Genomic DNA, 22,255 nt, shown 5'->3' with positions numbered 1-22,255 from the left:
GTCCTATGTATTGGGAATCCCACAGAATGGTATAGAGACTTCCTTAAGGCAAACTAAAGAACAGAAAGCATCTCCCCACAATCATGGAGGCTGGTAATACAAACGTGCCCCTCCTTTTGCAGTATAATTTGACCTTAGGCCTATGAAAGTCTCTCAGCCTATAAAAGTCATTCAGCTGTGTCTGACTTTTTGCAACCCTATGGGTTATACAGTCCATGGAATTCTCCAGGCCAGAATACTGGAGTGGGTAATCTTTCCCTTCTCCAGGGGATCTTCTTAATCCAGGGATAGAACCCAGGTCTCCCACATTGCAGGCAAATTCTTTACCAGCTGAGCCACCAGAAAGCCCAAGAAAACAGGAGTGGGTAGCCTATCCCTTCTCCAGCAGATCTTCCTGACCCAAGATTGAACCGGGGTCTGCTGCATTGCAGGCAGATTCTTTACCATCTGAGCTACTAGGGAAGCCCTATGCAACGAACCCTTAAATGATCAGAAAGCTATGGATCATCTAGAGGTGAAATTTCACCTGAAGACATATATTTTTCACATTAAAAAAACACTAATAATAGATTTATTATCCATAATTCACTACATAGTTGGAAATTTTCAGATTTGGCCAAGTTGGGAGATTCCAAAAACTGAAATTATTTTATTAATACATTTTCTGCTTTCAAGTCTGTGATAAAATTACATAATAGATTGGGAGTTTGGGATTGACATGTATATCTGATATGTTTAAAATAGATAATCAGTGATGTCCTACTGTATCACACAGGAAACTCTGCTCAATATTCACTAATATTCTACATGGGAAAAGAATTTGAAAAGGAATAAATACATGTATATGTATAAATGAATCTCTTTGCTGTACACCTGAAACTAATACAACATAACATTTTTTCAATTACATAATAGATTCACAGGGCACACATTTCCGTCTAACTATTCATGTATTATTTAAGAACAATAATCACAGCCATCAGTGAGTAGCATGAACCGGTCAGGATGTAAAGCCTTTTAAGTGAACTCATTTAACTCGTAATAACCCTTTGAGGTAGATACAATTCCTTCTATAACAGATGAGGAAATTAGGACTTTGAGCATTTTAACAAGTTTTCAATAAATAACATTGGTTGGAATTCATTCTAAGTCTATCGTCTCCAAAGCCTACACCATTAAATGCTATGCTTTACCGGTGTCTGGAAATGAACTCAACTTGAGGATTTAAAACTGAATATCTGAAAATTGATACATGAAAATTTAACCTTGATCCTATGTCTACAAGAAGTAACAAAAATTGGAAAACAAGTTACAGTACAAACTGGAAAGATGTGTGGCTAGGTTAAGAATTCATGGGATTCAGGAGCACATATTTACAGTAGACAATAGATGCCTGAAAGATTGAACAAAGTTGTGCAGCAAAGGCAAGTTTATATCCTCATACTTCAGGGACAAAGTGGCTCAGCGGAAAGAGCATCACACTGAGAGTCAGACAAGTCTTCTCTCAGCTCCACCACTTAGCAGCTGTAAGATCTTCGTCACTGTTGTAAACTCTGCTTGCATCCTTTGGGGAATAATAAAACCTATTTCCTATTTTGTGTTGAGGATTAAACGGCACAATGTACATTCAGTTACTGACTTTCAGAAAGTGCTATGAGCGTCATTTCTAAAAATGACTTTCAAAAATAAATGATGGGAAAATTTTTATTCTAAAAATTAAACGTTGAAAATTTTGAACTTTGTAAAATGTGCATTTTTAGGACATCCTTTTTTTAATCTCTCGTGTTCATATGGGCTAAAATTTAGTGAAATTTTTATTATCACATGTAATTTTAATAACATGGCTACAACATTAACAGATTACCTACATTAGCAGACTGTAAGGACAAGTATAGCTTAATGAGTGTGTTTGGACATGAAAATGAAAGTGAAGTCGTGTCCAACTCTTTGCGAGCCCATGGACTGTAGCTCGCCAGGCTGCTCCATCCATGGGATTTTCCAGGCAAGAGTACTGAAGTGGGTTGTCCTTTCCTTCTCCAGAGGATATTCTCACTTATATAGACAGCCACTATAGTAAAAGTTCCTGAAATATTATTCACTTGAATGGCTATATTTTTAGAGCAGTTTTGTTTCAAATATTCTTACCTTTAGAAAATTATTTTATGAAAAATTTTGATCAGCTGAAAAAGGTTTTCTGGACCACAAGTTTTTCATCAATTCTGCTGTTCAAATTAGAATCTTAATTATAAATTTAAAGCATCCCCACTAATACTTTAATCCATTCACTACATTTTTACAAAGAATGAAACATAGGCCTGAGGTTATGTGACTTGCTCAAGGCTTATGTGTTTCTAATTCTTGATCCAGGGACATTTTCATCAAATAAGCTCCCTCCCAAGAAGATGTCTTTTTCTTAAAGCTTTTCACTTTGAAATAATTACACAGTTACAGGAATTAGAAAAATAATAATGCGCAGAGTCTTTTATACCCTTCAACCAGCTTTGCCTAATAGTTCATCATATAAAACTATAGAACAATATCAAAATCAGGAAACTGACATTGGTTTAATACTGTTAGCTAGACTATAAATCGGAGAAGGCAATGGCAACCCACTCCAGTACTCTTGCCTGGAAAATCCCATGGGTGGAGGAGCCTGGTAGGCTGCAGTCCATGGGGTCGCGAAGAGACTGAGCGACTTCACTTTCAATTTTCACTCTCATGCATTGGAGAAGGAAATGGCAACCCACTCCAGTGTTCTTGCCTGGAGAATCCTAGGGACGGGGGAGCCTGGTGGGCTGCCGTCTATGGAGTCGCACAGAGTCGGACACGACTGAAGCGACTTAGCAGGAGCAGTAGACTATAAATGCTATCCAATTTCACCACTTTTTAGATGCATTCATTTCCGTGTGTGTGTATTTCTATGCAATTTTATCCTAGCTTAAAGATACTTTTATGCTAATGCAATCAATGATAAGAAGCATTAAAGCTGAATGACAAACAATGCCAGAGTGACTGAGTTGCTTTCTGTTTTGGGTTTTTATATCTCATAAATCAAGTTCTTTTGAATTTGACAAAATATCTTTTCTCTCCTGATTGGAAACACCTGAGCAAATAACGAAACTAAAGATTTTGAATGTCAAGTTTCATTTCATGAATAAAGAAATTAAACCAAATGATCTGAGGTTAGTAATAGAAAATTAGTCACATTATTTGAGGTTATCATCTATTTTTCGCAGAGGAAAGCAATTAGATGATGACATCGTCACACACGTTTATGCCTCCAGAAGGAGGCCTGTGCTTCAGGCTTTTGTGGAATATATACTGCAACAGCTTCTTATGACCCAAGATTGGCATCTACTTTGCACAGCATGAGAAAACAGGTCGGTCATAGGTGGACATGCATGTTATATTTACTACACTTGTCAGTTGGCCTTGTGTTTTCTTTATTTCTGCAGATGTGTCATGAGGAGATTGAGCCAGTCAATGTTTGGTTCGTTCTATAAATATCCAAGCTGATTTTATGAAGGCACATGTAGGTAATAAAATGCTCATTGACTTTCACTAACACACACAAAAAAATTAAAAGGTTACTGGGAGAAATGTACTTTTATAAATTTGATCAGATATTTAAATAAGATGTTTTGTTATTTGGTCATTATTTGCAGAAAGTGTTTCTTAGATTTTCCTTTTCTAGACACATCATCTAGATCCTAGGTGAATTAAAAGGTATTTTTTGTGCTGACTGCTATAATGAATTATCATCCAAATTGATGATATTAAATTTATATTACGCATATAAATATATCCATATATTTATTCATGTATTTTAATGTAAAAATAAGTCATCATTATTTTATGCCATCTTCTCAAAGATTTAAGAACGACTTAACCACAATGAATAGATGCTAGGAAATTGTGGGATTAAACCACAATGTATTAGTCGAAAACCACTTTTGAGACTTGATTTCATTGAAATTTAATTTGAAGGTAGTTAATAAAACAGTTATACAACTAGCCTCTTAAAATATAACTTTTTACTGTGTTGTTTCAATAAGTAATAGGCACTACTGAGTGACTAAGACACACTTTAATAAGTAACAAGTTTTATTAATATCTCAGTTCAGTTCATTAGCTCAGTCATGTCCGACTCTTTGTGACCCCATAGACTGCATCACACCAGGCCTCCCTGTCCATCACCAACTCCCGGAGTTTACTCAAACTCATGGCTATTGAGCCAGTGATGCCATCTAACCACCTCATCCTCTGTCATGCCCTTCTCCTCCCACTCTCAATCTTTCCCAGCATCAGGGTCTTTTCAAATGAGTTAGCTCTTAGCATCAGGTGGCCAAAGTGTTGGAGTTTCAGCTTCAACATCAGTCCTTCCAATGAACATCCAGGACTGATCTCCTTTAGGATGGACTGGTTGGATCTCCTTGCAGTCCAAGGGACTCTCAAGAGTCTTCTCCAACACCACAGTTCAAAAGCATCAATTCTTCGGTGCTCTGCTTTCTTTATAGTCCAACTCTCACATCCATACATGACCACTGGAAAAACCATAGCCTTGCCTAGATGAACGTTTGTTGGCAAAGTAATGTCTCTGCTTTTTAATATGCTGTCTAGATTGGTCATAACTTTCCTTCCAAGGAGTAAGCATCTTTTAATTTCATGGCTGCAGCCACCATCCACAGTGATTTTGGAGCCCAAAAAAGTAAAGTCTGTCACTGTTTCCACTGTTTCTCCATCTATTTGCCATGAAGTGATGGTGCCACGATCTTTGTTTTCTGAATGTTGAGCTTTAAGCCAACTTTTTCACTCTCCTCTTTCACTTTCATCAAGAGGCTCCTTAGTTCTTCTTCATTTTCTGCCATAAGGGTGGTGTCATCTGTGTATCTGAGGTTATTGACACTTCTCCCAGCAATCTTGATTCCAGCTTGTGCTTCTTCCAGCCCAGCATTTCTCATGATGTGCTCACCATATAAGTTAAATAAGCTATTTGATAATAAATTAAAGAAATACATGCAAAAAACTTTAGAGAAATCCATGCCCTTCCATGAAGGGAAAATCTAATATCTTTTTTCAGATAATTAATTTTAATTAATCAACAATAAATTTAATAAGTAAATCAAGAACATAATATGCTACTTAGAAAATGGCTGTACCAAAAAGGGTGTTTTAATCCACATTTTACAACTTAGAATAAAAAGCTATTGCCAATTCTTATGTTTTTTTATTTCCATTTATTTTTCCACACTTTCATTAATTTAGCAAATATTTACTGCACACCTGCTATGAACCAGGTTTTGGGCTGATTCAGAGGGTACAATGGTAAAGGAACAGTTTGCTCAAAAAACTAATTGAGAGAAAGCAGAAAACAAGGACTCACAGTATAGAGTTTGACAGTGTTAAACATTTATTTTCAGTTCATAATCTTTTATCTCAGGTATGTGAGACTATTAATAAAAGTCCAATTTTTCAAATTTCTTGTAACTCCTACACTTTTGAGTACAGTGCTTTTAACAAGTTTTTATTTTTCTACAATTTTGCAGTGACTATGAAACTTGCCATCAATTATTTCTATTTTATATGTGATCATCAAAAATAATTAGTTACTGTAAAGAAGGCTGAGCGCCGAAGAATTGATGGTTTTGAACTGTGGTGTTGGAGAAGACTCTTGAGAGTCCCTTGGACTGCAAGGAGATCCAACCAGTCCATTCTGAAGGAGATCAGCCCTGGGATTTCTTTGGAAGGAATGATGCTGAATCTGAAACTCCAGTACTTTGGCCACCTCATGCGAAGAGTTGACTCATTGGAAAAGACTCTGATGCTGGGAGGGATTGGGGGCAGGAGGAGAAGGGGACGACAGAGGATGAGATGGCTGGATGGCATCACTGACTCGATGGACATGAGTCTGAGTGAACTCTGGGAGTTGGTGATGGACAGGGAGGCCTGGCGTGCTGCGATTCATGGGGTCGCAAAGAGTCGGACATGACTGAGTGACTGATCTGATCTGATCTGATCTGAATATATAAGAATTCAAAATACTTTTACACTTATGTGCCAAAAATGGCACAGGGAAGCCTGGTGTGCTGCAGTCCACGGGGTCGTGAAGATTTGGACACGACTTGGTGGCTGAACAACAACAAAAAAAGTAGATTTCAATTAAAGTATATACTTTCTTATTTATGGTACTTTGGACTCCATCTTATTCTTATGCTATGCTATGCTATGCTATGCTATGCTATGCTATGCTATGCTTAGTCACTCATTCTATCTGACTCTTTGCGACCCCATGGACTGTAGCCTGCAAGGCTCCTCTGTCCATGGGGATTCTCCACACTAGAATACTGGAGTGGGTTACCATACCCTCTTCCAGGGGATCTTTCCAACCCAGGGATTGAACCCAGGTCTCTCGCGTGGCAGGCGGATTCCATTTAAAGACATATGTTGCCTAACTGGCTTCTCTTTTGTATCTCCTCTTAACTGCAATCAATGAATGGAATAACTCTTATATATATATATATATATATATATAAAATACATGTTTTAATGCCATTCTCCCTAATCATTTGGGAGAATGGAATAACTCTTAAGTATAATGTGGGACTGTTATGATGTCCTGTAATTTTACATAACACCAACAACAGAATTCCATCCTTAGATTAACAACATTGCCAAGATGTTATTAAAGAGAGGTGGGAGTCAATAAAGAAAATCTACTTTAAAATATAATTTATGATAATATCTCAGTTCATTTGAAAAACACATATTCATAACAAGGGAAGGGGGGTTATGATAAATATAAATATTTATATTAAATTTGGGGTTAAAAAACAAGATATAATAATGATATCTGAAGAGAAAAACAATTATTTTAAGGCCATTAAAACTTATCTGGAAAGGTTATGGATGTTTTAATATGGTCAGTATGTTTTTCTCTGATATAGGGGCCAAATCCCTAGAATGGGTTTGGCATAGTATATAAAACCTGTAAATATTTATTGAATGAACAAATAAATCATTAAAATACCATATTTTTATGTTAATCATCCACTAGTTAAAATTCTGTTTGGATAGTTTAAGCTTTGCTTCCATCTTTTGAGGAGCCTGTTTATTACTCTCTTTAAATACCATTGCCAAAAAAAGATCTTTTAGAACCAGGTCTTGTAGCTATTAGATTATTTTTGTTTACAATTACTAGTATCTGAGTTTTCTTAAGAACTTTGATGTTAACATTATTCTGTTCTGAAGAATTAGTGTCATTAATTCTGACTTACCAGTAACCTTTCAACTTGGGATTTTGTAAATAAGATATTTTTGGTAATTTTTATCTCTTGTTAGAATGGGTATTTTCCTCATGATTTTTTTTTTCTACTTGCTCAGGATAATGAGCATGAACATTGATATTTTTCTTAAATTTTAAAGTTGTTCTTCTTCGAAAGAGAACTTTAAATCCTAACCTACTCTAAATTTTCCAAATTAAGAAAATGAGAGTATTTAGTCACAATTTTTTAAAAATTCACACATTCAACTTTAAAGTAGTAGGGAATGGGAGAGACAGAGTATCTGGACTCCTAAGTCCAAGTATTGAAGGACTATGTGTTATCTGAACAGTCACACAGTATGAAAAATTAACTGGTAAAATTCAATGATTGAGGTCATGATGCAAGATTTGATACCTTTTTAATGAAATCAAATGTTTCTTAAACATTTCCTTTCCCTTATATATGTTTTTACTCCCAGTACGGAATGCTACTCTTCTATTCTTTTACTCTGTCCCTAACATTAACTTCCCTTTTCTCCACCTCACAAAACCCAAACTGTCCATTAAGAGTAGAGTCTAGGGTAGGGGAAACCATGTAAGATAATTTACGCCCACTTAACTATCTCATCCAATTAAAGTATTCTGATCCACCTAGTATTTTTTTAAATATATGGATAAATGTTACATCAATTGAACTAAAATTTCCTAACTGGAGATTCCCCAGTTAATCTACCAAAAAGTAAGAGTACTATTTCCATCTATGCCTAGCTGTTTCTGTGATACAAATTAAATTTGTTATGCTGGGGAAGCCATGAAAAGTGTTTTTCTGCATGTAAAGAAAATAGAATTATTGTTCAGTCAAGTAAGGGGAAGTTTTCCTAGGCATGATACCAAGGCAGAAACCATAAAGATAAACAAAAATAGGTGAAATGTTACAAACATTTAAAACTTCAGAACAGAAAAAATTAATTAATTAGGTCCAAAAGGAAGTATCCACTGCTTTGTCATATTATATTGATGGGTATAGAAATGCTGTAATTTTTTTTGAAGTATTGTTTGTTTATGTTTATGTAGTTATAGATTTAGGTATAGATTCAGAAATGTTCACACACACGTGCTCAGTCATGTCCAAATTTTTGCCAGGACCCTTTGTCCATGAAATTCTCCAGGGAGGAATATTGGGATGGGTTATCATTTCCTCCATGGGATCTTCCTGACCCAGGGATCGAACCCATGTCTCATGTTGTTGTTGTTTAGTCTCTAAGTTGTGTCTGACTCTTTGCAACCCCATGGACTGCAGCTTCTTGTTCTTCACTATCTCCCAGATTTGCTCATACTCATGTTCATTGAATTGGTGCTGTCATCCAACCATCTCATCCTCTGTCAGTCCCTCTTCCTCTTGCTCTTACTCCTTCCCAACATCAGTCTTCCAGTGAATCAGTCCTTTGCATCAGGTAGCCAAAATATTGGAGCTTCAGCTTTATCATCAGTCTCTCCAATGAATATTCAGGGTTGACTTCATTTAGGATTGACTGTTTTCATCTCCTTGCAGTCCACTGGACTCTCAAGAGTCTTCCCCAACACCACAGTTCAAAGCATCAATTCTTTGGCACCCACCCTTCTTTATGGTCCAGTTCTCACATCCATACATGACTACTAGTCAAACCATAGCTTTGACTATACTGCCCTTTGTTGGCAAAGTAATGTCTATGCTTTTCAATATGCTGTCTAGGTTTTCCATAGCTTCTCTTCCAAGGAGCAAGTTTCTTTTAATTTCATGGTTGCAGTCAATGTCTGCAGTGATGTTGGAGCTCAAGAATATAAAGTCTGTCATTGCTTCCACTGTTTCCCCATCTTTTGGCCACGAAGTGATGGGACTAGATGTCGTGATCTTCAGTCTTTGAATGGTGAGTTTTAAGCCAGCTTTTTCACTCTCCTCTTTCATCTTTATCAAGAGGCTCATTAATTGTTCTTCACTTTCCCATTAGAGTTGTATCTGCATATCTGGGGTTGTGGTATTTCTCCGGGCAATCTTGATTCCAGCTTGCGATTCATCCTGCCCAGCATTTTGCATGATGTACTTTGCATAGCAGTTAAATAAGCAGGGTGACAATATACAGCCTTGACATTTGGAACCAGCCTATTGTTCCATGTCTGGTTCTGTTGCTTCTTGATCTGCATGCAGGTTTCTCAGGGGGCAGGTAAGGTTGTCTAATATTCCCATCTTTTTAAGAATTTTCCACAGTTTATTGTGACACACACAGTCACACACAAAGGCTTTAGCATAGTCAATGATGCAGGAGTAGATATTTCTCTGGAATTTCCTTGCATTTTCCCTTGTTTCCCGAGTCTCCTGCATTGGCAAGTGCATTCTTTATCACTGCACCACCTGGGAAGCACAGATTCAGAAATAGATATTAATAATAATGATATAGGTATAGATGTAAAAATAGGCTTACTATGTGACCCAAAATTCCATTTCCAGGAATTTATCTTAAGGACATAAGAGTAGTAATGCAAAATTTATGGATTTTTCTTTATACCAGGAAAATTAAATTAACCCGAATATCCAAAAAGGGAGGATAAGTTAGATAAATACTTAAAATGTATTCACATTGAACAATAGCACAAGTATTAAAAATGTTGATGTATTGCAGCATCTGTATTATATGATTTATTTAATCGTAAAATTTACATTGTTGTTATTCAGTCTCTTGGCCATGTCTGACTCTTTGTGACCCCATGGACTACAACACACCAGGCCCCCCTGTCCTTCACTATCTACCAGAGCCTGCCCAAACTCATGCCCATTGAGTTGATGGTGCTATCAAACCACCTCATCCTCTGTTGTTCCCTTCCCCTCCTGCCCACAATCTTTCCCAGCAACAGGGTTTTTTCCAATGAGTCAGCTCTTCGCATCAGGTGATCAAAGTATTGGAGCTTCAGCATCAGTCTTTCCAGTGAATATTCAGGATTGATTCCATTTAGGATTGAATAATATGATCTCCTTGCAATTAAAGGTACATTCAAGAGTCTTCTCCAACACCACAGTTCAAAGCATCAGTTCTTCGGCACCCACCCTTCTTTATGGTCCAACTCTCACATCTGTACTTGACTACTGGAAAAACCATAGCTTTGACTATACTGACCTTTGTTGGCAAAATAATGTCTCTGCTTTTTAATATGCTCTCTAGGTTCATCATAGCTTTTCTCCCAAGAAGCAAGCCTCTTTTATTTTCATGGCTGCAGTCACCATCTGCAGTGATATTGGAGCCCAAGAATATAAAGTCTGTCACTGTTTCCATTGTTTCCCCATCTATTTGGCATAACATGATGGGACTGGATGCCATGATCTTCCTTTTTTGAATGTTGAGTCTTAAGTCAGCCTTTTCACTTACCTCTTTCACCTTCATCAAGAGGCACTTTAGTCCCTTTTACTTTATGCAATGAGTGGTGTCATCTGCATATCTGAGGTTATTGATATTTAACCCCACAAGAGACTGAGCCAGAATTGCCTGTGTGTGCAAGGGAGTTTCTGGTGGAGGAGTGGTTGAGAGTGGCCTGCCACGGGTTTTGGGGTACTGACTACAACAGTCCTGGGAGCTGTTGGCATAAATCCTTTTAAAGGAGGTCTCCATTACCCCTACCATAGTTTGGCCTCAGGCCAGGGAGGGAACATAGTCCCTGCTCACCAAGAGAAAATGTTATTAAAGATTTACTAAACATGGCTTTGCCCACCAGGGGAAGACCCAGTTTTCCCCACAGCCAGTCCCTCCCATCAGGAAGCTTCCAGAAGCCCCCTGTCCTCATCCATCAGAGGGTAGACAGAATGAAAACCACAATCACAGAAAACTAACCAAACTGATTACATGGATCACAGCCTTGTCTACCTCAATGAAATTATGGGCCATGCCGTGTAGGGTCACTCAGGACAGATGGGTTCTGGTGGAGGGTTTGGATGAAATGTGGTCCACTGGAGAAGGGAATGACAAACCACTTCAGCATTCTTGCCTAGAGAATGCCATGAACAGTATGAAAAGGCAGCAAGAGGCCAATATCACTGATGAATATGATGCAAAAATCCTTAACAAAATTCTAGCAATTAGAATCCAACAACACATTAAAAAGATCATACACCATGACCAAGTGGGCTTTATCCCAGGGATGCAAGGATTCTTCAATATCCGTAAATCAATCAATGTAATACACCACATTAACAATTGAAAAATAAAAACCATATGATTATCTCAATAGATGCAGAGAAAGCCTTTGACAAAATTCAACATCCATTTATGATAAAAACTCTCCAGAAAGCAGGAATAGAAGGAACATACCTCAACATAAGAAAAGCTATATATGACAAACCCACAGCAAACATTATCCTCAATGGTGAAAAATTGAAAGCATTTCCCCTAAAGTCAGGAACAAGACAAGGGTGCCCACTTTCACCACTACTATTCAACACAGTTTTGGAAGTTTTCGCCACAGCAATCAGAGCAGAAAAAGAAATAAAAGGAATCCAGATTGGAAAAGAAGAAGTAAAACTCTCACTGTTTGCAGATTACATGATCCTCTACATAGAAAACCCTAAAGACTCCACCAGAAAATTACTAGAGCTAATCGATGAATATAGTAAAGTTGCAGGATATAAAATCAACACACAGAAATCCCTTGCATTCCTATACACTAATAATGAGAAAATAGAAAGAGAAATTAAGGAAACAATTCCATTCACCATTGCAATGAAAAGAATAAAATACTTAGGAATATATCTACCTAAAGAAACTAAAGACCTATATATAGAAAACTATAAAACACTGGTGAAAGAAATCAAAGAGGACACTAATAGATGGAGAAATATACTATGTTCATGGATCGGAAGAATCAGTATAGTGAAAATCAGTATACTATGCAAAGCAATCTATAGATTCCATGCAATCCCTATCAAGCTACCAATGGTATTCTTCACAGAGCTAGAACAAATAATTTTACAATTTGTATGGAAATACAAAAAACCTCGAATAGTCAAAGCAATCTTGAGAAAGAAGAATGGAACTGGAGGAATCAACCTGCCTGACTTCAGGCTCTACTACAAAGCCACAGTCATCAAGACAGTATGGTACTGGCACAAAGACAGAAATATAGATCAATGGAACAAAATAGAAAGCCTAGAGATAAACCCACGCACCTATGGACACCTTATCTTTGACAAAGGAGGTAAGAATATACAATGGATTAAAGACAATCTCTTTAACAAGTGGTGCTGGGAAAACTGGTCAACCAGTTGTAAAAGAATGAAACTAGAACACTTTCTAACACCATACACAAAAATAAACTCAAAATGGATTAAAGATCTAAATGTAAGACCAGAAACTATAAAACTCCTAGAGGAGAACATAGACAAAACACTCTTCGACATACATCACAGCAGGATCCTCTATGACCCACCTCCCAGAATATTGGAAATAAAAGCAAAACTAAACAAATGGGAACTAATTAAACTTAAAAACTTCTCGACAACAAAGGAAACTATAAACAAGGTGAAAAGACAGCCTTCAGAATGGGAGAAAATAATAGCAAATGAAGCAACTGACAAACAACTGATCTCAAAAATATACAAGCAACTCCTGCAGCTCAATTCCAGAAAAATAAATGACCCAATCAAAAAATGGGCCAAAGAACTAAATGGACATTTCTCCAAAGAAGACATACAGATGGCTAACAAACACATGAAAAGATGCTCAACATCACTCATTATCAGAGAAGTGCAAATCAAGACCACTATGAGGTACCATTTCACACCAGTCAGAATGGCTGCAATCCAAAAGTCTACAAGCAATAAATGCTGGAGAGGGTGTGGAGAAAAGGGAACCCTCTTACACTGTTGGTCGGAATGCAAACTAGTACAGCCACTATGGAGAACAGTGTGGAGATTCCTTAAAAAACTGGAAATAGAACTTGCTTATGACCCAGCAATCCCACTGCTGGGCATACACACTGAGGAAACCAGAATTGAAAGAGATACGTGTACCCCAATGTTCATCGCAGCACTGTTTATAATAGCCAGGTCATGGAAACAACCTAGATGCCCATCAGCAGATGAATGGATAAGAAAGCTGTGGTACATATACACAATGGAGTATTACTCAGCCATTAAAAAGAATACATTTGAATCAGTTCTAATGAGGTGGATGAAACTGGAGCCTATTATACAGAGTGAAGTAAGCCAGGAAAGAAAAATACCAATACAGTATGCTGCTGCTGCTGCTAAGTCACTTCAGTCGTGTCCAACTCTGTGCAACCCCATGACGGCAGCCCATCAGGCTCCACCGTCCCTGGGATTCTCCAGGCAAGGACACTGGAGTGGGTTGCCATTTCCTTCTCCAATACTAACGCATATATATGGAATTTAGAAAGATGGTAACAATAACCCTGTATACAAGACAACAAAAGAGACACCGATGTATAGAACAGTCTTTTGGACTCTGTGGGAGAGGGAGAGGGTGGGATGATTTGGGAGAATGACACTGAAACATGCATAATATCATATATGAAACGAGTCGCCAGTCCAGGTTCGATGCACGATACTGGATTCTTGGGGCTGGTTCACTGGGACGACCCAGAGGGATGGTATGGGGAGGGAGGAAGGAGGAGGGTTCGGAATGGGGAACACATGTATATCTGTGGCGGATTCATGTTGATATATAGCAAAACCAATACAATATTGTAAAGTTTAAAAATAAAATAATAAATAAAAAAAAGAAAAGGCAGCAAGATATGACATTGAAAGATGAACTCCTCAGGTTGATAGGTGCCCTATCTACTACTGGAGAAGAGCAGAAAAATAGCTCCATAAGGAATGAAGAGGCTGAGCTAAAGCAGAAACAATGCCCAGTTGTAGATGTCTCTGATAGTGAAAGTAAAGTCTGACGCTATAAGGAACAGTATTGCATAGGAACTTGGAATGTTAGGTCCATGAATCAAGGTAAATCGGAAGTGGTCAAACAGGAGATAACAAGAGTAAACATCAACATTTTAGGAATCAGTGAACTAAAATGGACTGGAATGGGTGAATTTAATTCAGATGTCCTTTATATCTACTGCTGTGGGCAGAATCCTTAGAAGAAAAGTTGTAGTCCTTACAGTCAACAAAAGAGTCTGAAATGCAGTGCTTGGGTACAATCTCAAAAACGACAGAATAATCTCTGTTAATTTCCAAGGCAAACCATTCACAGTAATCCAAGTCTATGCCGCAGCCACTAAGCCAAAGAAGCTGAAGTTGAACAGTTATATGGAGACTTACAAGACCTTCTAGAACTAACATCAATTTAAAAAAAAATGTCCTTTTCATCATAGGAGACTGGAATGTAAAAGTAGAAAGTCCAGAGATAGCTGGAATAACAGACAAATTTGGCCTTAGAGTATAAAATGAAGCAGGGCAAAGGCTAACAGTATGGCCAAGAGAATGGACTGGTCATAGCAAAAGCCCTCTTCCAACAACACAAGAGAAGATTCTACACATGAACATCACTGATTTCAGTCAATACCAAAATCAGATTGATTATATTCTTTGCAGCCAAAGATGAAGAAGCTCTATACAGTCAGCAAAAACAAGACCAGGAGCTGACTGTGGCTAAATCATGAACTCCTTATTGCAAAATTCAGACTTAAATTGAAGAAAGTAGGGAAAACCAGTAAACCATTTATGTACGACCTAAATCAAATCCCTTACGATTATACAGTGGAAGTGACAAATAGATTCAAGGGATTAGATCTGATAGAGTGGTTGAAGAACTATGGACGGATATTCATAACATTGTACAAGAGGTGGTGATTAAAACCATCCCCAAGAAAAAGAAATGCAAGAAGACAAAATGGTTGTCTGAAGAGGCCTTACAAACAGCTGAGAAAGGAAGAGAAGTGGTAAGCAAAGGAGAAGAGGAAAGATATACCCATCTGAATGCAGAGCTCCACAGAATAGCAAGGAGAGATAAGAAAGCCTTTTTCAGTGATCAATGCAAAGAAATAGAGGAAAACAATAGAACAGAAAAGACTAGAGAGCTCTTCAAGAAAATTAGAGATAGCAAGGAAACATTTCATGCAAAGATGGGAACAATAAAGGACAGAAATGGTATGGACCTGAGAGAAGCAGAAGATATTAAGAAGAGGTGGCAAGAATACACAGAAGAACTATACAAAAAAGATCTTAATGACATATATAAGCAAAATGGTGTGATCACTCACCTAGAGCTAAACATCTTGGAGTGCAAAGTCAAGTGGGTCTTAGGAAGCATCACTACAAACAAAGCTATTTGGAGGTGATGGAATTTCCAGCTGAGCTATTTCAAATCCTAAAAGATGATGCTGTGAAAGTGCTGCACTCAGTATGCCAGCAAATTTGGAAAACTCAGCAGTGGCCACAGGACTGGAAAAGCTTTCAATCCAATCCCAAAGAAGAGCAATGCCAAAGAATGTTCAAACTACCACACAGTTACACTCATCTCACATGCTAGCAAAGTAATGCTCAAAATTCCCCAAGCTAGGCTTCAATGGTAAGTGAACTGAGAACGTCCAAATGTTCAAGTTGGATTTAGAAAAAGTAGAGGAATCAGAGATCAAATTGCCAACATTTGTTGGATCATAGAAAAAGCAAGGAATTCCAGGAAAACATCTACTTCTGCTTCATTGACTACTCTGAAGCCTTTGACTGTGTGGATCACAACAAACTGCGGAAAATTCTTAAAGAGATGGGAATACCAGACCACCTTACCTGCCTCCTGAGAAACCTGTATGCAGGTCAAGAAGCAGCAGTTAGAAATGGACATTGAACAATGGACTGGTTCCAAATTGGGAAAGGAGTAGTGAAAGCTGTATACTGTCACCCTGCTTATTTAACTTCTATGCAGAGTACATCATGAGAAACACGGGCTGGAAGAAGCACAAGCTGGAATCAAGATTGCAGGGAAAATTTACATAGATATAGGTAAACTGTATCCTCTCAGTTTCCTTTTTCAAAAGGCTTGTAAATAAGAGTACACAAATTTAGTAGAAATATTTAGAAATAATGAAAATCAGGATACAAATGACAATTATACCTTAATTTAGAGTTGAACAGTTGTTTTATTTATGCTTTTCTTAATATTTGATATCTTCAAAGACAAAATAAAGTTCACATTGGGAAAAAAATCAAAAAAATGCAAAATCAGTGCTTTGGAAAGCAAATATCCTTATATTGGATTATATATCTATGTTCTTTTCCTTTCTAGTATTTTATTATTCTAACATAACTAAAATATTTTACCACTTATTAATTAAGAGTTTTGTATAACATATATTCATATTAAGATTAGTAGTTACAAGTGTGAAAAGTGAAAGTTTTAGTCGCTCAGTCGTGTCCAACTCTTTGCAACCCCATTGAATGTAACCCACCAGGTCTGTGCATGGGATTTTCCAGGCAGGAATACTGGAGTGGGTTGCCATTCTCTTCTTCAGAGGATCTTCCTGACCCAAGGATCACACCTGGGTCACCAGCATTGCCAGCAGATTATTTACTATCTTAGCCACAAGGGAAAATCTGCATATTAAAAGATAAACTTATGCAAATAATTTTTTGTTTCAATACTAATTCCTTATTGAGGCAAGTTCTTGAAATAATATCCTATAAAACATACCTCATTTTTCTCCCCCTTCTTTGTCTTCTTTCTCTTTCCCCAAGTTTTGTCTGTTTTGTCTCTGTCCCACATTTGTACCATGATATTATTAAGTCCTTAATGAATCTCTAAGTTATGGTGTACAGAGAAGCCTGAAGTTGTGCAAATTTTATACTAGCAAAGTGAAGATAATAAATGCTTATGCATCCCTATGGTATATGGAAATGTAATAATATTTAATAACATTTTTATTTCCTCTTTAAATATTCAAATTAGCATATACTTTTAATCATTATAATGCATTTCTCAAATGCAGTTGAATGCTTTCCCTAAAGTACTTTACATCCAGTAATTAAATATACTCACAAGCATGGTATAGTTTTATTTAATACAGTTTTCTTAATGGAAAATTATAATATTAACCAGTTCTTAATAATAATAGCTAGATATTCTCTTATACCAAATGATTTGCCTTCATCCTGACATTTAATCTTCCTAACCTCATCTAAAGAAACTGAATCACAGGTGAGTTTTATAATTTGCTCAGTTTGGATAACTGAAAAATAAAAAGGTCCTATGTGAAGTTTATGGAGAAGGCAATGGCAACCCACTCCAGTACTCTTGCCTGGAAAATCCCATGGATGGAGGGGCCTAGTGGGCTGCAGTCCATGGGGTCGCTAGGAGTCGGACATGACTGAGTGACTTCACTTTCACTTTTCACTTTTCACTTTCATGCATTGGAGAAGGAAATGGCATCCCATTCCAGTGTTCTTGCCTGGAGAATCCCAGGGATGGGGGAGCCTGGTGGGCTGCCATCTATGGGGTTGCACAGAGTCGGACACAACTGAAGCGACTTAGCAGCAGCAGCAGCATGTGAAGTATATAGCAGATTGTGGGATTATTTTTACCAGAAATATCATAGCCCAAATTTTTATAATAAAAATTGTCAGAATCCCTCTAAGACTCTACTTGGAAATAAAAGGAAATGTTAAATGCTCAAATTTTCAAACTGTAAACAAAGTAATGTACAGATTCCAGGCCATTCTAAGTAAATATTAATAGTTATGAATAAAACCTTAACCGAGTAATCTTCATTCACAAAATAAATATTGGAAAGCTTATGTCAATTTAACCCACATCTTAGAATAGGAGCAATAAGTCTGGAATGATTTCCTTTTATCTTACCAATAGAACTGCCAAGACTGGCAAGGTTAATGACGAAAGGGTGTGGAACTACCTGGAAATGTGAAGAGGAGTCAGGCATGCATGTGAACTGTTATGTTTCATAGCAATGTCCATTTCATGTATTTTCTTTCTTTGGAAACTACCTGAGGAGGATACAACCCAGAGGGATAGGCCAACCCCCTGAGATAGGGAAAGAGGCACAGAAAGCTTTCACACACCCAGAATCTCCTATGGACACAAATCTGTAAATTAGAGTCTTATTCACATTGGTAGTGTTCTCTTCTATAATGAAATATTCTCCTGGCAGAATAATTCTACCAGTTATTGCCATCTTAACTTCAATGAATGACTGAGATAAGCAAATCTTGTAGATAGGAGTACTGATGAAACAGGGAAGAAAACAGTTATAACTGAAAACAGGTGATAAGAGATTTTTTTGATGATTAAATTAGTAAATTTTAAAGAACTAAAGGACTTGGTCATTGGGAGAGGAGGAAAGATTTGGAATAAAAATATAAAATTGATAAAGACAAGTCCAATAGATAAATGGGGTCATACCAAAGTCAAATTTTTCCAACACACAATCTTGCCTGGAACCCCGGTGACAGCCCTTCCCTTTTACCACCATCTCAAAAATCCTCCAGCTCTCTACTCCAGCTGTTAGGTCTCAAAGAATTTTTTCAAGTATATCTCTTCCTCCTCTACATAATAGCTATTGATTTTCATCATTGGTGGCAGTACTGTTTGATATTCTTGAATTGTTGCTTTGTTCACACGTGGGAGTGAGGGCTCTGAAGCCTAGGGTGGGAAAACTAGGGTCCTAGTAACAGTAAGGCAGGCGCACTCACTCTCTGAGGGCCAGAAGGTCCAACCACAGTGCCTAAGAGCAAAGGCCCTGAAGAGCAGCTAAGCAGAGGCCACGCCTGCTATCCTATTGGTTAGTAATCCTAATGGGATTCACAAGAAGAAAACTTCCCAAGTCAGTGAAAAGGAAATAGCCTAGGCATCAAAGGAAATCAGTGAGGTTCACAGAGAGAGTGATCCAGGACAGAGCTTTTGAGATAGGCTGGAAATAAAGAGAGATGACGCAGGAGAAAGGGACCACCTTTGTCTGGCTACTTAGTTACTGTTACATCAGTTTTGCTTTGCTTCCTCCACTATACTGCCAGAGAACATTCCATGTGAGTCTCTGAAAAATCCTGCTCTACTTTCCCTAACAGAGAGGAAGCAGAAGCTGAGCAACAAATCAGAAATCACTAACACAGGTCATAAACCTAGGAAAGGAACAAACCAGGAGTAGCATTAGCACCGAAATTTTTCTGACTTAGCTTTTCTGTTTAGAAATTTCTGTATTTTTTAAATCACTTTTTCTACCAGAGCCATAAGATTGACCTTTTAATAACCATAGAACTGCCCTAAATTCATTGCCATATCCCTTGCCTTCTCTGAGCTCTTCCCACCTGCCCTCCTCCCCACCTAGTAAGAGTTTCCACTACCTAATTGGATAAAAATTTCTCCTACAAGCTATATAGGTTTTAAAGTAGAGACCATGAAACTAATTAAAAGACTCAGGCAAAATTAATAGGAGAAACGTCTCAAGGAGAAATCAGTTAATCCAATCCCTTTGTCTCACATAGGAAGACCTTAAGGGAAATGACGATCATTAAACTAGACTTTAAATCTCTTGGATCCTGCCTTTAAAAAAAAAAAAAATTGCTTATCACTGAAGCTTTTTTAAAATCTTAGTTATAAAAAAATTTTTTTACTTAAATTATGTAAGTATGTATAACAAATGGGTTGAGGACATTTGCTTTAAAAATAGTGATAGAATCAACGATAGACTTGGTAGGATTGGTAATTGTTTACCACCCTGTAAGAGAAGGCCAGATGCACACATACCATCTGTTTGGCTCCCTTTGGATCTAACTCTTGAATAAAGAGTTCACTGAGAAATCACTTGACCTAGTTAAATGCATACTATGTAGATGCAGCACCAAAATATGCTACAAATGGGGTAATTCCTACTTGAACAAGCTATGAAAGCTTGAGTCTATATACAACCTGCCTTTCGAGAAAAGGGGAAGAAGAAAAGTATACATCAGGCCGCTTATCACATAGTCTTTCTTGTGATTTTTTTTTCCCATTAATTCACCATTGCACCTTTTCCTTCTGAGGTGCCTGAAGTCAGGGATGAGTTTCAGCCCTGGATTGCTGAGGAGAGGGTTTTTTTTTGTTTGTTTGTTTGTTTTTTTTTCAGGATGACATATGACAGCACTCTTCTTAGGGCTGCATTTATCACACCCTTCCTCAAAGGACCTGCCAAATATTGGTGCCTTACCAGCAGATCCATATGGACAAAAACAATGACCATACTGTTCAGGGTTGCCATTACCTTTACTTACTAATATTCATATAGAAAATTACACTTCAAAATATGTACAGATACATGGCGACAACTGTTTCATACAGACAGAAGAGAGATTTGTCTTCTCACCTCACTGAAGAGCAGACTGCAAGAGACACTAATGTGCCCTGGGGTTGGGGGATGATGGCTAGCCAGGAAGGAACCAGAACTAGAGCATATATAAACCCCTCCTGATGCAGACTACCTCTCCTAAGGCTAGTCACAGATGCCTGTACTAAGAGAAACAGATGCTGCTTGCATTAATAGAATACCACTAAAAACTAAAAAAAAAAAGTAAAAGAGGAAAAAAACATTTGCTAGGAAAATCAATAATTTCTTTGATCTTTTTTCTGAATGATTTCCAGGATTGAACTCAACTAGGTAGACTGATTTAAAACTTCTCGGGATAATTCCCAACACTGAGTAGTCCTACACAAGAGCTTTTAGCTATGCTGTTTTCCCAGTTTTCTGTCTTAATTCAGGAGTGGACAGAATGACTTATGTCAAAGAATGAAAAAATACTTTTGAAATTTTACAAAATATTCTACCAAATCACTTCACTCACTTAAAGTTGTAGCTGCTTCCAAATACAAATGCCACATTTGTTTGAACTATCCAGGATATCTGAAGAATAGTAAAGATCTGCTTAGCACTTCTTTCATGGTAGGAAACTATAAATTCCACAGACATGCCATACAATGCAGCTCTTATTTAGAAAAGGAAGAGAAAGCGAAGGCACGAGACAATATACTATTTATTTTTAGTGTTTTTTACAGTCGAACTATTTGACTTAGGCTGCAAGAAGCAGAGCGAGATAACCCCATACGAAGCACCTCTTAACTTCAAACCCCTGTTAAGGGTTTGAAGGCAGATGTAGGATGTCTGCTGGCCTTGATAAGAAACTGTAAAAGAAAGGACAGACCCTTAGGAAGTGGAAAGAAACACAAAAGTCTATTCATTACTCAACTTCGTAAAATTATGATAAAGTACAGTTGCACTATTTGTCTAAGGAGAGGGCTGTAATTCGTAAATGCAGAGCATACATCTTTTTTACAGCAGTGATCTAAATTTTAATAGGAGGATGAGTAAATATGCTTCTTTTTTAAATTGTTCTGAAGTCAGAAAAGTTATTAACCTTACTGCTCTTGATATTACTACTTAATCATTGAAAGAAAAATTCATGTGTGGGACAAACTATAAAAAAATTCATTTGAAACTTTCTTTTATTAAAAGGAAGCATTTTTAAAATAAACTTCTCACCAGGGATAATGCCAAGTATGTGCTCCAAAGCCTCTTTCTCTTTGATGGGAGCTAGAGGCAGCTCATAATCTAATTGTCAAGGGTCCTTGGAGTTCACTCCCAACCTGTTCATTAATCACTAGAAATATTTATTGGATGACTACTATCTACGCACTGTGATTGTTTTATAAAGAGGAATTTTTTTAAAAATGTCTGCCTCATAGTGCTGGATCTCTGAGGCATTCCCTGTCAACCTTGATGTAGCTCTGAATTCTGACCACACTTCCCTCTTCATTGATAACAAGCAAGTGAGGAAGAAGGCAGTGAGATACAGTTACTCAGAGAGCCTCTGTAAATTGTTTAAAGCTACAGCAGTTTTCTTTCATATTTATTACTTAAGGCAACAGTCCAAAATAAAGTCAGGATTTTACTGTTCCCTGTATGCTTGTCTACTTACATAGACCATAAATAATTCACACTTGTAAAAATTAGTTAAACTAGATAACCTGTGGAATT

General features: G+C 37.3%; 1 long non-coding RNA gene across 2 annotated transcripts in view; it reads right to left on the bottom strand.

The window, feature by feature from the left end:
* Positions 1–7,661: 7,661 nt before the first annotated feature.
* The window catches only part of LOC147378718 (uncharacterized), a 60,484-nt gene continuing 45,890 nt past the window's right edge, over positions 7,662–22,255 (bottom strand). For both annotated transcript variants that reach the window (XR_015153101.1, XR_015153099.1), the window contains exon 3: positions 7,662–9,650. This is a non-coding gene — a long non-coding RNA (uncharacterized LOC147378718). The remainder of the gene's footprint in view (positions 9,651–22,255) is intronic.

This window comes from Bos grunniens, chromosome 2 (assembly GCF_055505025.1).
Source record: "Bos grunniens cultivar Pamir isolate PY7600 chromosome 2, Bosgru_T2T1.0, whole genome shotgun sequence".
Taxonomy (NCBI): Eukaryota; Metazoa; Chordata; class Mammalia; order Artiodactyla; family Bovidae; genus Bos; species Bos grunniens.
This window is presented reverse-complemented; position numbering and strand designations above follow the sequence as displayed.